We start from the raw sequence: 14,301 nt of genomic DNA on the forward strand, positions 1-14,301 counted from the left end.
GGTGCCAGGCGTGCCAGTGCCGTAGGGTCCGGCACCTGGGCCGACAGGAGGGTGTGGGAGCTGGTTTCCTCGCTACAATTTTCAGCCTCCAGTACCTTCGCTTTTTTTTTTTTTTTCTTCCAAGGAAGAAAGAACCCTCGTTTCCCAGCTGGTGGCGGGGTGGTGAGCGACTCGGCGCTGGAGCCGTAATTGGGCAGCGTGGTCAAGACCCCCCGGCGGGGCTGCCCTGTGATCCCGTGTCAAACAGGAGAATCTCCTATCTTAAGGCAGTTTCTGTCCAAAACATTGGTCTCTTGGATAAAGAAGTAAAAAATCCTGAGGCCCTTGTTTATAATTCTCTGGGCTATCAATTTGGTTGATGTCAGGAACCATCTTTAATTATAGACTTAGACTTACAGTGGGTCTCAACAATCACTTAGAGTTTAATTTTGAAGAGTTCCTGGCATTTAGGCAGTTGCTGAACCCAAATGGCCCATTGGAGGGCCTTGCGTTCCCATTGGCCTTTCTGCCTTGTCAAACTCAATTAGCATCTCCTAGGTTCCTTGAGAGGGTGAATAACATCAGACCCATTTCACAGGCATTGACTGATTGCCGATTGAATTTTTTAAATGAAATTAAAGAGTCCCTCATCCTTGGGCTGTTTTCACTGTATTGGCTTAAGGAAGCTGTCCTTTGATGATGAAATTCGTAGAACAGAAAGGGTCAGTTTGACCAGCGATGACAAAAGTCAAGTCCTGAGGGAGCGCCTTCCCCTCACCTGGAAAGGGGGGCCTTACCTGTCTCCTGGGATGGATGCCCTGGCTTCGTTCCCGAGATTCCTTTTCCCAGGCCAGAATCTTTGAAAACTTCAGCTTTTACAGTGTGAGCTTGGGGACACAATTATTACGGGGAATCGGTGTCTAGTCGCTCACCTTAAAATCACTTGCTCAGAGTAGAACGCGTTTAGGTGCATGGATGTAGCTTCCCGGCCTGGGAAGAAGGAAGGACAATGAAGGAGGGTCTATGATACACCAGCATGTGAGGGCGCTGAGGAGCAGAGATTCCAATACTAAGATCATGTCTGTTCTCAGGGTGCCCAGGATTGGACAGTAAGGAGTAGAGAGGTTGGGTAGACAGAAGGAGTGCAAGAAGAGGAAATACAATCACTGAGACATAAACAAGTGCCATGTGAGATGAGAACACGTAGAAACCCCCCAACGGAGGAGCTTCTGGCCGGGGTGGGCAGCGATGTCATGAGTGGGTGCTCCTTGCCCTGGTCTCAGAGAGGGTGATAGTGATGCTGAGATGTTGATGCTGAGCAGGAGAAGGTCGTGTACCAGTGTCTCTAGTTTTAAGAATGGGGACCCCAGCAGGTTTGGCTCAGTGGATAGAGTGTCGGCCCAAGGACTGAAGGGTCCCGGATTCAATTCCTGTCAAGGGCACGTAACTGGGTTGCAGGTTCGATCCCTAGCCCTGGTTAGGGCGTGTGCGGGAAGCAACCAATCAATGTGTCTCTCTCGCATTGATGTTTCTCCCTCTCCATCTCTCCCTGTCCCTTCCCCCTTCCACCCTCTCTAAAAAGCAATGGAAAAATATCGTCAAGTGAGGATTAACAAAAGAGAAGAAGAATGGGGAAGGAAGGTTCATAGGAATGAAATAACTTCCCCATGTCACAAAAGCAAGGGGCAGTGTTGGCATTCTCATTCAGATCAGTCTGTTTCCGAAGCCCTGCTTTTAAGCATCTCTGAGAATGTATCAGGGTCTAGACAGGAAAAGACACATTCAAAGGAAGAGAGTTAAGTGAAAGGGCTATGGGTGTGGGGCATTATGGGTCTAGGCCTGAAAGGGCAGGGGGAGGAGCTGGTACTGGAACCCGGAGGGAGCTATGGGGAGCACTCCCATGCCAACCGGAGCCATGACCTTCAGTTCAGGGACACGGCCAGCCCATGAAAGCACTGCAGGGAGGAAGGGCAGTGGAGGAAGCACCAAACCCCATCCCCAACCTCCTGCTGGTGCCCGCACTGGCTGAACCCAACCAGAAACTGTGCCGGGTCTCAGAGCTCGAGTGATGCCCTCCGAGCAGGTCAGGTGAGCCTCCTGAGGCCCAGAGTGGGAGGAAGGCACACCTGGAGGGGGAGACAGACGATGCCCAGCACAGCCTGCAATATCTGACGCGTCAGCTCTTGTTAGGATCTTTTCATAAGCACATTAGGGAAAAGTCCCAATAAACTCGGCTTTGTGTGAGGTTTATTTTGGTTCAGAACCTCATTTTAGTTATCTCCTCTGGAAGCGGCCTCTGGGACCACAAAGGAGGAAGGAGGAGGCCATTGTCATCAGAACAAGTCAGACAGCCTGGTGGCTTGCTTCTCTCCAAGCTCCATCTCGCACAACCTGCAGAGCTGAGCCCCGGGGTGAGAGAGAAGGGAGCACATGAACCTCAGAGTGGTCCATCTCAAGAGCACGAGAGCGCCCTCTGAATCGCTGGCCAGGCTCGTCGGGCCCGTAATTGGTTAATAGCCTTTCCAGGGCCCGCAGGCCCGTGTGATCCAGACGCCCACCTCTCTAGCCTAGTCTCCCCTGGAATCCGCCAGGCTCTTCTCTGTGCCCCAAAAGCTGTGCCCCAGGTACCCCCACGCCCACTCCCTTAGCGCCTTCCTGTGTGCTCAGATGTCATATTCCCATGAGACTTACCCTGACACCCCCCCCACACACACACACACACTGCACCACTATCCCCCAACTCCTCACACCCCGCGTTATTTCTTCTCTAGTACGTAGCACTGGCCACCTTCTAATACGAAACACAACTTGTACCTCTTAAGTCTTTTGTTTATGGTATGTTTCCAACTACTTCTAGAAGATGAGCTCCATGAGGCAGGAATTTTTTTTTTTCTTTTTTTCTGTTTTGGTCACTCGTGTATTCTCAGTGCCTAGACTACAGCCTACAGCCTGACGCATGGCAGGCGCTCAGTAGATATCTGCGGAATGAATGGGTGGATACATGAATGAATGAGATTCTCAAAGATCTGAAAACCGTCTGACCACCGCCTCCCAGACCTCTCTCTTCCACCAACACATATCTGCCAACGATCCTTCCCAGAAGCACATCGATCATCTTTATCGTCGCCGGTGCTGTCGATACCTTGTGGCCTAAAGCACAGATTTAGCCGTGGGCTTCCTAGACGCCGGGTAGAGGAAACGCACTCAGGACTTTGGCTCTGTGTCAAAGCTAAATGGCGACCTTGGCTTGCTTTGCTTCCCCGCAGAGGTTATTTCTTCATCGTAAAGGGAACACTCTATCCTTGGGAAAAATAATATTTTTGCCACCTTCAGCTTTAAAATGGCCATTTGATATGGCCGGCGTGCGCCTCTGTCAGTGGCAGCTGAAAAAGCGCTGGTTGAGAGGCTCCGAGCCAGGCCCCTGGCGCTGAGGGAGAGAGGCTCGTCCTGTGACAGAATGAGTTTACAATAACTTATTTACCTGTCCAAATCCTTCCTATCACATTAAAGCTTCCCCCTGCCATCCGGGGCTCTGGAGGGCTAAGAGGAAAAAGGAAAATCAATTGATAATGATATATTCAGTTTAGAAAAATACATTGATTCCCGGGCAATGACAGGCGTGCGCTTCTGCAGGGGAGGGTGCCGTTCCTGTCGCCGAGAAGGCTCTCCCACAGAGGACGCGTGAAAGGGGGAGCTGGGACTAGCCCGGCCACTCCGTGATACATAGCCTCTTTCTTCCAGGTATTCCATCTCTATGTTTTTTTAAAAATTCTCTCCAAGGAAGTCATCCTGTGCCTCCTCAAGGTCTTGGTGCCCATTGTCTAAAAAAAACACGAATGATTTGTTTTTGCAGTTCTAGAGTTCGAGTCCTGTTGTCATTTCAGCTTTAGAGTAAAGACTTCCATTTCTTCTTCTTTCCCGTCTCTGGAGCTTCTTGGTCTGGATTAGATGGAAGGCAATGCCATTATTGTCTCCCTTATTCAAGGTCCATGGCTCACCTGGGGGGCTAGGGGTTTGTGTGTTTAGGGGGACGGGGAGGGATAGCAGTGTCTGTCCCTGGGGGGTTCTGTGCTTACCACTTGGCCTCCCTTATCTTGGCCACCCTGAGTGAGATGGTCCACCCTCGGAAATCCAAGGCAGCGACAAGCTTACATGTAGGGTGGGACCAGCCAACATATTGGAATTCCAAAAGGAACTTTCAGCAAAAGAGGGTGCCTTTTACTCACCCAACCCCACCTTTTCCCTTCTGTTTCCAGACGGTCTGGCCTCCTAGGGATGCTCACGCTGCGCTAAGTGCTGGTGGCCCTCGAAGGTTTTGCATCTTGAGGACGAATCCCGAGCTTGCCAGAGACGGACGGTGCAAGGTAGGTTCCTGCTCGGCTCACCTGAGCTGAGAACTAAGAAAGGCATCAGGCCTGGGCTCAGCCAGCGCTGCTTGCTAACACTGATTTTATGGGGGGGTGTGGCTGGTTCCCTGGCTCTTTTGTGGGTGACTCTTTTACCACAGATGCAGGAGTAGCAGGTGCTCAGCGCCTAGCTGAGCCAATGTGCCTCGATCCTCCCAGAATCAGCTTCTAGCATTGTTGTAGCCCCTTTTCACTTTCCTGGGTCTTGGGGTTCCCAGGAGGTTGGATCTGGGAGTGGCCAGTAGCTAGGTGACCTTTAAGCTCCGCAAAACTACAATTCTTCTTTTGTAATTTAACTTTTCTCATGGTTAAAATAGCATTTTCTTTTATTTTTTTATTTTATTGATTTTAAGAGAGAGAGGAAGGGGGAGATGGAGAGAGAATCATCGATTTGTTGTTCGCCTTATTTATGCATTCATTGGTTGTGTCTTGTGTGTGCCCTGACCAGGGATCAAACCCGCAACCTTGGTGTGTTGGGACAATGCGCTCACCAACTGAGCTCTCCTGGCCAGGGCAAAAATAACATTATTAAAGTCATTAAAATATTGGTTCATGATAGAAACATTTTAAAGGTAGAACCTAAAATTACATGAATTATTATAATCTTGAGAAATAACTATTTTAGTGTCTCTTTCCGGGCTTTTTTCTTATGTACATATATAACATGTGCATGCATGTATGCACACACACACACATACATGCACACACACAAATGGGATTGCGCTTGAAGACGTGTTATTTTGACCTTACAATATGTCACAGGTACCTTTTTTATGTTAGTAAATACAAATCTATAGTGTTCTTAAGGGCTTCATATATATGTGTGTGTGTGTGTGTGTGTGTGTGTGTGTATGTGTGTATATATATATGTATATATATACACACACACACACATATATATACATATACACACACACACACACATATATATATAATGAAAGTGTAATATGCTAATTAGACCGGACAGCCGAACGACCTTCCAGATGACCTTCAGGACGAAGCCAGGGCTGCAAGGGGGCCAAGCCCCTTGCACGAATTTCATGCATTGGGCCTCTAGTATATATATATATATTCTACATTATTTACTTAACTAGTGGCCTGATGGTGGACATTTAGTTTGTTTTTTAATATCTCACTCTTAAATACCACAACAAACTTTTGTGTGTATATATCTTTGCATAGTCATGTGATTACTTCCTTGGCTTAAATTTATAAAGTCTGACCTAAAATTTTGATGCAGGATTCGCAAACCTAGATTATGAAGACCAGGTAGCCAGGAGCATTGAGGGGGACATGGACTACCTGTGAGGGCAGAAGTCGGATGGAAAAAAATCCGTAGGATTTCTTTCACACACACCCAGCCACCCCGGGCTGAGCCAATAGAAGCCAGGGAGCCTGGAGCTGAAGTTGCCACACTCACCCCGACACCTTTGCCAGACAGTCAGGGGGCCGGGCCTGGAATGAACGTGGAGGGAGGGTGGGGTCTGGGCGCTGGGACTCAGGACAGTGGAGCCTGAGCTGACCCAGGCTAGCATGTCTGGTGGCACCTGAGCCTTTAGAAATCCATGGGCCAGCCCTAGCTGGTTTGGCTCAGTGGATAGAGCGTCAGCCTTCGGACTGAAGGGTCCCAGGTTCGATTCCGGTCAAGGGCATGTACCTTGGTTGCGGGCGCATCCCCAGTAGGGAGTGTGCAGGAGGCGGCTGATCGATGTTTCTCTCTCATCGATGTTTCTAACTCTCTATCCCTCTCCCTTCCTCTCTGTAAAAAAATCAATAAAATATATTTTTTTAAAAAAAGAAATCCATGGGCCAAAGCCACCTCTGCAGAACACACGGCCTGGTGCTGGGCAAGCACAGGCGGCGGTGGCCCCATCTCTGCAGCGCCCATCCTGGTGCCCCGACTGGGAGCTCGTGGCCTCTGCCTGGGCCAGCTGATGGCCTGTATCCAGCTTCCTTCTGCAGCAGGGCCAGAGCAGCAGACCAACAGGGCACCTGCCAAGGCCAAGTTCTCATCTGGCCAGAGAGCTCTCTTGGGACTCAGAGACGTGGGGTGTGGCTAGCCCCCCATTCCCAGAGCCCTTGCACAGAGACGAGAAAACGCAGCCAGGGGAACCCTGGGTTGTGGGCAGCCGTGGTTGTCAGCCAGAGGCAGGAGGAGGCTCCACGCTGGGCCCGGATCAGCTGTGGAAATGAAAGACACATCCACTGTGCGATCCAGCCTGCTGCCACCCAGCAGCCCAGTGGGGGCAGCCCGCGGGGGCAGATGGGTTTCGGACCTCAGGAGCTGTGGGCTGTGCGCACATGCCTAAGGGCACCACTGACCAGCTGGACAGCTGTTCTGGTTGCTACCCGGTTGGAGGAGAGTTGGAAAACTAGACAGCCACGCCTGGATTTGGTGGGCGTGGCATTCCCAGCTCCGGGGGAGTGCGGGGGTGGGGGGGGGACTGCAGAGGCAGAGTTAGTGTCTGGGAAAGAGCGAGGAGATGGCTGCACAGAAGTCAGCTTCCCGAGGACACGCCTTTGAGTTGTAGGCACGGTGAGTGAGGCGCAGGGTGAAGGGGCTGGAGAGGACGGGGCGATGGGTGTGGGTGGTCTGTACTCCGCACTGAAGCAGGTGGCACACGCTCTCGTTCATCCCGGCCTTTGAGGTGCATGTATGCTAGGACGGGGAGGCACCGGCATGCCTGACCAGGATACACCTCGTAGGGCCTCACATCTCTGCATCCCCCAGACCACTGTCCCCACTTGAACTCCTGTCCGTCTCCCCACCACCTGGCCCGTGCCTGCAGAGCGCATCCATCTGGTCCATCTCCGTGCTCTCCCCTCCTCCACTCCCGCCGGCACCTGCCGGGGCTGCCAGTAAATGCATCACTGCACACCCAGCCGCCGCGGTTCCCAGGGGTGTCCTGGCACCTGGCCGGTGCTTGGCTGCGCTTTGCCCTCATGGGCAGGACTCCCACTGATTCCCAAGAAGATAGGGAGGTGCCACGGGCCACCATGGCCCCGGGTGCCAGTAAAAGGAGGGATCACCTTCCTGTGGAAACTGGGCCAGATCCCTGGGCTCTGAGTGTCTCGCTTCAGAATTCAAACACGGGGTGGGGGGAGAGGGCTGCTCTCCATAGGTCAGTGGTCTGATGAATGTCACCCCGTAACCAAGGGTGTGGGGCCCTGAACTGGCGAACAGGCGTGGCATCGGACCCCTGCATGCCGTGTGTGGGTGGCCCGGGCTGGAATGGCGCTGAGAACACGTGGAGCTGAGGACCTGGCTTGTGCAGAACCAGAGGCTGAGCCAAGAATGGCGTTGACCTGGGCTTTGGCGGGGATGAGGGCGAGCACAGATCCCCATTTGTGCTGAGGAACGCCCCGCTGTCTTCCCCGCCTCCGCCCACCTCAGGATCGGCAAATGGGCAGCCTTGCTGGTGTGACGGAGAAACTGAGCCCCTGCCCTTGGCTCAGGTGGGCTGCGCCACTCCTTCCTTCCGCCCCTCTCCCGCCTCTGCCTGTAAATGCAGGTGGTTTTGCCTGGCGGCCTCTCGGCGCTCCCTCTCTCCCTCTGCACCGCCGTCCCCGGGGCAGGGTTCTCGGCGGCACTGCTGTCCTGAGTCCCACCACGCCTTCAGCTGCGTCCTGAGGCTCAGCTACCAGCCCGAGCTGCATCTCCAACTCAGCCTGGCCAGCACGAGGCCAGCTCATTGCTCCTCCGACGCCGTCTTCGGGACAGCCCTCCCCCACGCCCTCCCCGTTGGCGGTGAGTCTCCATCTCCTTTGCTTTAGACTCATCACCATCCTTCCAGGAGCTTGAGGACATGCTGTTATCTTGGTGCGTGAGGTCAGATGACCTTACTCGGTTCAGAGGTCACAGGACAGTGAGGGCACAGGCAGTGCAGTGGGGGGGCCTTTGACCGGGAGGCAGGCCCCTGTGCTCTCATCCCAAGTCCACACTCGCTCTGGATAAGCCCATCCAGCCCTCTGAGCTTCGGCCTCCGGCCTCTGTAGCTCCAGATTGAGAAGTCCTAGCCCCAGGGGAAGATGGACGATTCCAGAAGGAGGATGGTGCTCCCTGGACCAGCAGCGCGCACCCTCCCGGAGTCGCCCGGAGAGCTTTAAAGAATAAGATGCCTGGGCCCCTTCCCAATACCTTCTCATTGACTTGCTCTTGTGAGGGTGGGCGTCGGTGTGTTTTACAGGCTTAGCCACCGCTCTCGACTCAAAGGCGTTAGCAAATTCCTGGATTCTAAGCCCGGAAGAACTGAGGTGGGAGGTAAGGAGCTTTTGTGAAACAAAATTCCTAGATATTGTGTAGCTATATCGGATCAAGCCATCCGAAAGCTGGGCACCGTGGGTGCGTCACCCTGCCAGCCCCGTTCATCTCACCCCAGCCCAGAATGCCTTTCCGTGAACCCTGCGGGCTGGGGGAGGACCTTGTTATCCTGTAGATCGCATCGGGGTGTCCACGTTTAGGATTCCGTGGCAGTTCGTCGTTTATCGTGGCGCTGGGACCCTCCGCTGGGACCCTGGGGAGAGGTGGCTCTGAGTCCAGCAGAGACACATTCTTCTCGGAGCCACTGTCCGCGCCTCAGATCGAGCCGTTGGGACGGATCAGGTTCCCGCCTGCCCCTCCGCGGCCTGCGCAGGCCTCTCAGCCCTGGCTGCGCATTGAAATCGCCCAGGGAAACGGTCCAGGTCCTGGTTCCCAGGCTCCATTCAGACCGGTCTCGGGACGGGAACCCAGACATTCCTATTTTCGTGAAGCTCCCCAGGAAATTCCAGAGGAGGCCAAGGTCAGAGGCGCTGCCACACCTGGAGGCCCAGCTGCGCCCCACCTGTGGCGAACAGATGGGACTGTGTGCCCGTGGTTCCCGCCATGGCCTGCTCCTCCCCCTGCTTCTCGTTGGCGTTGTCTTATGTGTATCCTTTTAAGTCCCTGGCTTTCCTCTCTGGAAAGCAGTGAGGTGAAAACAAACAGGAAGGAAAGCTTCCTGCTTTTCCCTGGCCGGGCCCTGGGCACAGCCCCTGCCTCTGGGAGGCCTCAGAGGACAGAGGGTTGGAGACCCCAGCCCTGCCCACAGCGCGGGAGTGCCTCCCCGTTCTGGTAACCGTGCAATGGGGCGGGGGGGGGGGGTGTTGCACCCAGTTCTGCCAAGAGCTCTCCCAGGCCCAGGAGTGAGGCTCGGTCAGCTCATAGCACCTGTGCGTTGACGGGACTGGGGTGAAGAGAGGACTGACCGGGGTGGCGTCCTTCTGCCAGGACAGTGGCTGGGCCTTCCTCGATCGGGGAGACTCAGCCCCGCCCCGAACAGCACACTGAGATGATCAGCCGAAGGCAGGAGATTTGGGGGGGCGGGGGTGGAATCGTCCCCCGTTTCTGTAGCAGAGGCGTTCGGGAGCAGCACACACAGGGCAGTCCCCCTGTGCTAAGGGGCTGGGTGGGGTGCTCACAGCGCTCACGCTGCAAAACCGCAAAACCGCCCTTGGCACCTGGGCTGGAAACAGCCTGTCTGCAGAGCTCAGGGCTTATTTGCGTGGCCAGATTTGATTTTCCAAGTGACCGGTCTCCTTCCACCCCTTGCACCTGCCCCCGCGGCCAGGGCTGCGGGAACAGTTGTGAGTCTGTGTCTACAGGAGGGCACCTGGCTCGGGGGGTGGGGGGGGAAGGCGGGGGTATGAGGGGCACCTGGCCTGCACTCTGCAAGCCTGGCTGTGCACTGTGGGTGCTCAGAGGGAGGGTGCCCCTTCTAATTAGCACAAAAATGCCGAACAGGCTAGCGGTGCCCTGCCGGGGCCCTTCCTGCTCAGGGAAGGCACCGGGCGTGCACGTGTCCAGTGACCGTGGGAGGATGTGCGTCCGTCCCTTTTCGCTGGCCTCGTGTAGTCCCAGGTCACGCAAACGAATGTGTAAGCGTTCGTCTTCTAATCATACATTCTCTCTCTCTGTTGTACATGCCAGATGCCAGGGGCCGTGGGGCTGCATGTAGGAGGAACACCTACCTCCACTCATTCCTTCATTTCTGCAGCCACCTTGTGTATTGTTCTAGGTTCGGGGTCCAGCAGAAAGCCCTGTCCCCAGGGAGCTAGCGGTCCAGTGGGGAGACCAGCAAGTGAATGCATTCTCATAGGATTTGATAAACATAACAACAGGGATTTATACGAAGTGCTACGGAGAGCAGCTCGTTCACGCCACACATCTTCCTGAGCAGCCACTGCATGTCGGGCATCATTCCAGGCACCGGGGCACGGCAGGACCCTGGGAGACAAAATCCCTGACTCAGCTCACATTTGAGCGAGTGAGAGTCTCAGCAGCTTCGTTCGGTCAAAACCACAGGCTTCTGAGAAGAGATGGCTTTAAGTTGGAAGTGGGAGTGTAGGAGTGTGTGTGGGGGGGGGAGGGGGGGAACCGCTCATGCAAAAGCCTGGGAGGTATAACAAGACAAGAGAGCTCAGAGACTCTGTGGCAGCCTCATGCTCTGGGCGAGCACGGCCCCACCCCTGATGAGTTAGAACGTCCAAGGCCAAGGTCATAGGACTTACTTTACCTCCTCCTGTGACCTAGTGCTTTTGGTTTGCCCAGTGTCTTCACATCATTCCCTGGGCTTGGTCCAGAGGGGGGGCCAGGAGGATTGTTCCTGTCATTATACCAAGCAGCAAGTTGGGGCCCAGAGAGGGTCACTGTCTGGCCCAAGGTCATGCAGCCCCGCCGGTCAAACCAGACTGGGAACTACTGTCCTTGTCTCCTGGTTCCTAAGCCAGGGGGGCCTCCTGCCTGCACCCCAACTCCCAGTCCTCGTATGGAAGCCTAAAGAGCCCTGACCAAGTGTCAATCACTCGCCTGCCTGGCTTCCACAAACATTAGCTGAGCACCTACTGTGTGGCAAGCCCAGCATGGAGTGACCATCGCCTGGGCCTCAGTGCCATCCCGACCCCCACCCCCCCCCCCCCAGGAAGAAAATCGGAAGAATGGCAACTGGGTGGTTGTCCTTCCTTCCTCACCTCACGACCCAGAAGTCAGCCAGACCCAGGCTGTCCCTCGCCCGTGCCAGGCTGCACCGGGGACAGAATGGCCATCGCAGGCTGAGCCCTCTCACCCAGGCCGTTGGAGGCGCGTTCATTACAGCTGCCAGTCGCATCTGTACTTGGAAGTGAGCAGGATGCTAACAGGAAGGGAGAGGCGTAGCCTCACTCACGGCGAGAGGGCACTGGAGCCCGCCTGCGTGAGACAGTTGCCGCTTAGCAACCCTCACGGGCCCTCCTTTCGATTTGTAGCAACTCATTTGGATAAAAGCATCTGGTTCCTAAGGTAGCAACAACAACAAACAAAAAAATCATTAAAGGCGCATTTCTGCTTTCACGAAGTAACCTAGTAACGGCGCAGGGGTAACAATTAACCTGAACCCCTTCTCCAGGTACACGGACTTGGTGGAGATGGGAGCTGAACGTCAGGGCCAGAGACGGTCTATCCGGGGTCCCTCTCAGAGCCGTGCTCACAGAGGGCACCAGGCTGCCCCGCCAGCCAGCCGGCCCGAGGGCCCCGCCCTCCCATTAGCGCGCAGAGGAGGCATCCTGCCTCTCCATCCCAGAACGAGCCGTGCGATTATTTATTTAGCACCAGTTCGAGGCTTTCGAAAACGCACCGGAGTGCTTTGTCTTCCAGCACAGGTGCCCGCGGAGCTGAGCTACCAGCTTCACGCAGCGGATAAAATAAGTCTGACCCCCACCAGCTGGCCACACTCACCTCCTGTGACCCTCTCCCCCAGCATCACACACGTGCACACACGCGGCCTCTGCTCCCAACCAGGCAGATCCCTGTGCTCCTGACGGGCCCTGCTGTGGGCGTCGCACCTCCGGGCACTTGCCCTGCTAATCCCTAATCTCCCGGGGGAGCCTCTCCCGCCCCCGCCCATCTCCTGGCAAACTGCTCCCAGGCCACCCACCCATGGGAATGGTATCTCCTCCCACATCCTGACCCTGTTCCTCTCCCCAGCACCCACCTGATTGTTTGGGGGGCCATGCGCGGTCCTTTCTCGATGCCGTGGGCTCATCCCTGACCACGGGGAGCTCTGTGGGGGCGGGAGCGCTCTGGGCAGAGCTGAGCACCTGCTAAACCCTGAAGGGGAACTGGCAATAGGAACAGTCAACTCCCAGGGCCGCTAGCTGTGCTCCTGGCCCCTCCGCCCCTCCGCCTCCCCTTCTACCACAGAGCCCCTCGGCTGGCCCCGGGCTGTTCTCTAGCCTGCCTGGGGAGACAGCTGGGGGGTCCCCGGAGGGTGGCCACTCCCCAACGCTCGGCACAAAGAAGGCTCTCGAATGTTTATGGATGGGCATTGGCACGCGGCGTGCTTTACTCAGAAGCATCTCCTTTAACCTGTCCCACCTGTTTGCTCAAGGGCCAGCCAGCCCTGTCAGACCGGCTGACAGCTGCCCACCGCAGGGCAGTGCGGGCAGTGCACAGACGCGGCCCCGAGGGCCATGTCCATGGGGACGCCAAGCCCCCGGGCCAGCGCTCTCCTTTCCGCTGTTCTCGATCCAGTTCACGGTCCAGGAGAAAGCTAGGCCTCCCTGGGCCCTGCCGGACAACCTGGGGTCTCCATATGGCCGCCTTACATGTACGCCACGTTTAGAAAGCTGTGGCCCATGCCCGAAGGGGCCTCACTGCATTCATTCATTTATTCATTCATTTATTCATTCATTTATTCATTTGGGAAACGTAGTAAGCGGCAGAGTGGAGCGGTCGAGGGCACAGAGGGTGGAACCAGACTACCTGGGTCCGACCCCCTGCCCTGCCCCCGATCAGCTGCGCAACTTCTGGATCGAACCTCCCCTGGCCTCGGTTTCTTCATCTGAAAAATGGGGATTATAACAATGCCGACCTCCTACCGGGGTTGTAAGGATGAAATGAGTTAACAGAACGCAGCACCTAGGACAGTGCGTGAGACCGGGCTCCGGACAAGGGTGTGCTGTTGTTATTCTAGGGGGCTAGGACCCCAGCCGAGCAGTGGGCTTAGTTCGTACTCCCTTCAGGACCCCATGGCCTTCAAGGAAGTGTGGGTGTGTCCACCCCTGCCTCCACCGCTGAGTCCATTCAGCGAGCAGGCACGTCTGCTCTGAGCCGCCTAAACCCAGACAGTGGAGGAGTGACCACCAGACACACGGGGGCTCCGGGACCTGGGAGCAGGCCCCACCCCGCTTTTGGTCTCAGAGTGTTTTGTTTTCATCTCCACCGTGAGGGGGTTCGGTTCCTGATGGATGCCCAAGGGCCAGTCGGGCTCTGTCCCTGGGGGTGACCCTCTGGATCTGGCCACGGGGGCTTCTGAGCCGTGGCCACAGTTAGCCCTGTGGCTTCAGAAAGCACGCCGGCATGTCCTTGGGGCATCTCTCATTAACAATTATGAAGTCATTATCTGGTAAATAATTTATAACCCAAGCGGCGGGATAAGCCGCCAATAAACGATAATCCATTTAGATTGAGGCTTGGCCAGGGCGCAGGCAGCGATGATGCGGCTCCTCCTCGCCTGGGGTGTCAGCTCGCACTTCAGCGCCGCCGGGGGCCTGGCCCCTCTGAAGCCCTGGCTCCCCACCCCGACCGGAGGCATCGCCCCTCCCCGCGCTCAGGCAGGATTCAGTCTGTGGAATGAGAGCGGCGGGTGCTGGGCCCTGCTGGGTGACTGATAGGCACTCTCCTGAATCCTCCCAATGAGCCTATGGGTGCGGAGATGGTTGTTGTCCCCCTTTGCAGAGGAGTACACAGAGGTTGAGAGAGGTCAGATACTGACCCAGGGTCGGACCCAGGCTCAGCCAGCCTTGGGTCTGGGGGTCAGTTCTGTGCGACCTGAGAGCCCTCACTCTAACCCAGCGTGCCCCAGGTCCTCCCACTGTGAGCTGTCACCGCTCAGTCACTTGTCCGGCCTTCGTCTCCTGTGAC

The 14,301-nt window shown here is 55.8% G+C and overlaps 1 protein-coding gene across 1 annotated transcript in view; it reads left to right on the plus strand.

Moving 5' to 3' along the window:
• KLHL29 (kelch like family member 29) overlaps window positions 1-14,301 on the plus strand; it is a 267,899-nt gene that overhangs the window by 70,431 nt on the left and 183,167 nt on the right. The window contains exon 2 of the mRNA XM_054728446.1: window positions 4,236-4,343. The gene's annotated coding sequence lies outside the window, so the exon portion shown is untranslated. The remainder of the gene's footprint in view (window positions 1-4,235; window positions 4,344-14,301) is intronic.

The sequence above is a fragment of the Eptesicus fuscus genome, chromosome 16 (assembly GCF_027574615.1).
Source record: "Eptesicus fuscus isolate TK198812 chromosome 16, DD_ASM_mEF_20220401, whole genome shotgun sequence".
Classification (NCBI taxonomy): Eukaryota; Metazoa; Chordata; class Mammalia; order Chiroptera; family Vespertilionidae; genus Eptesicus; species Eptesicus fuscus.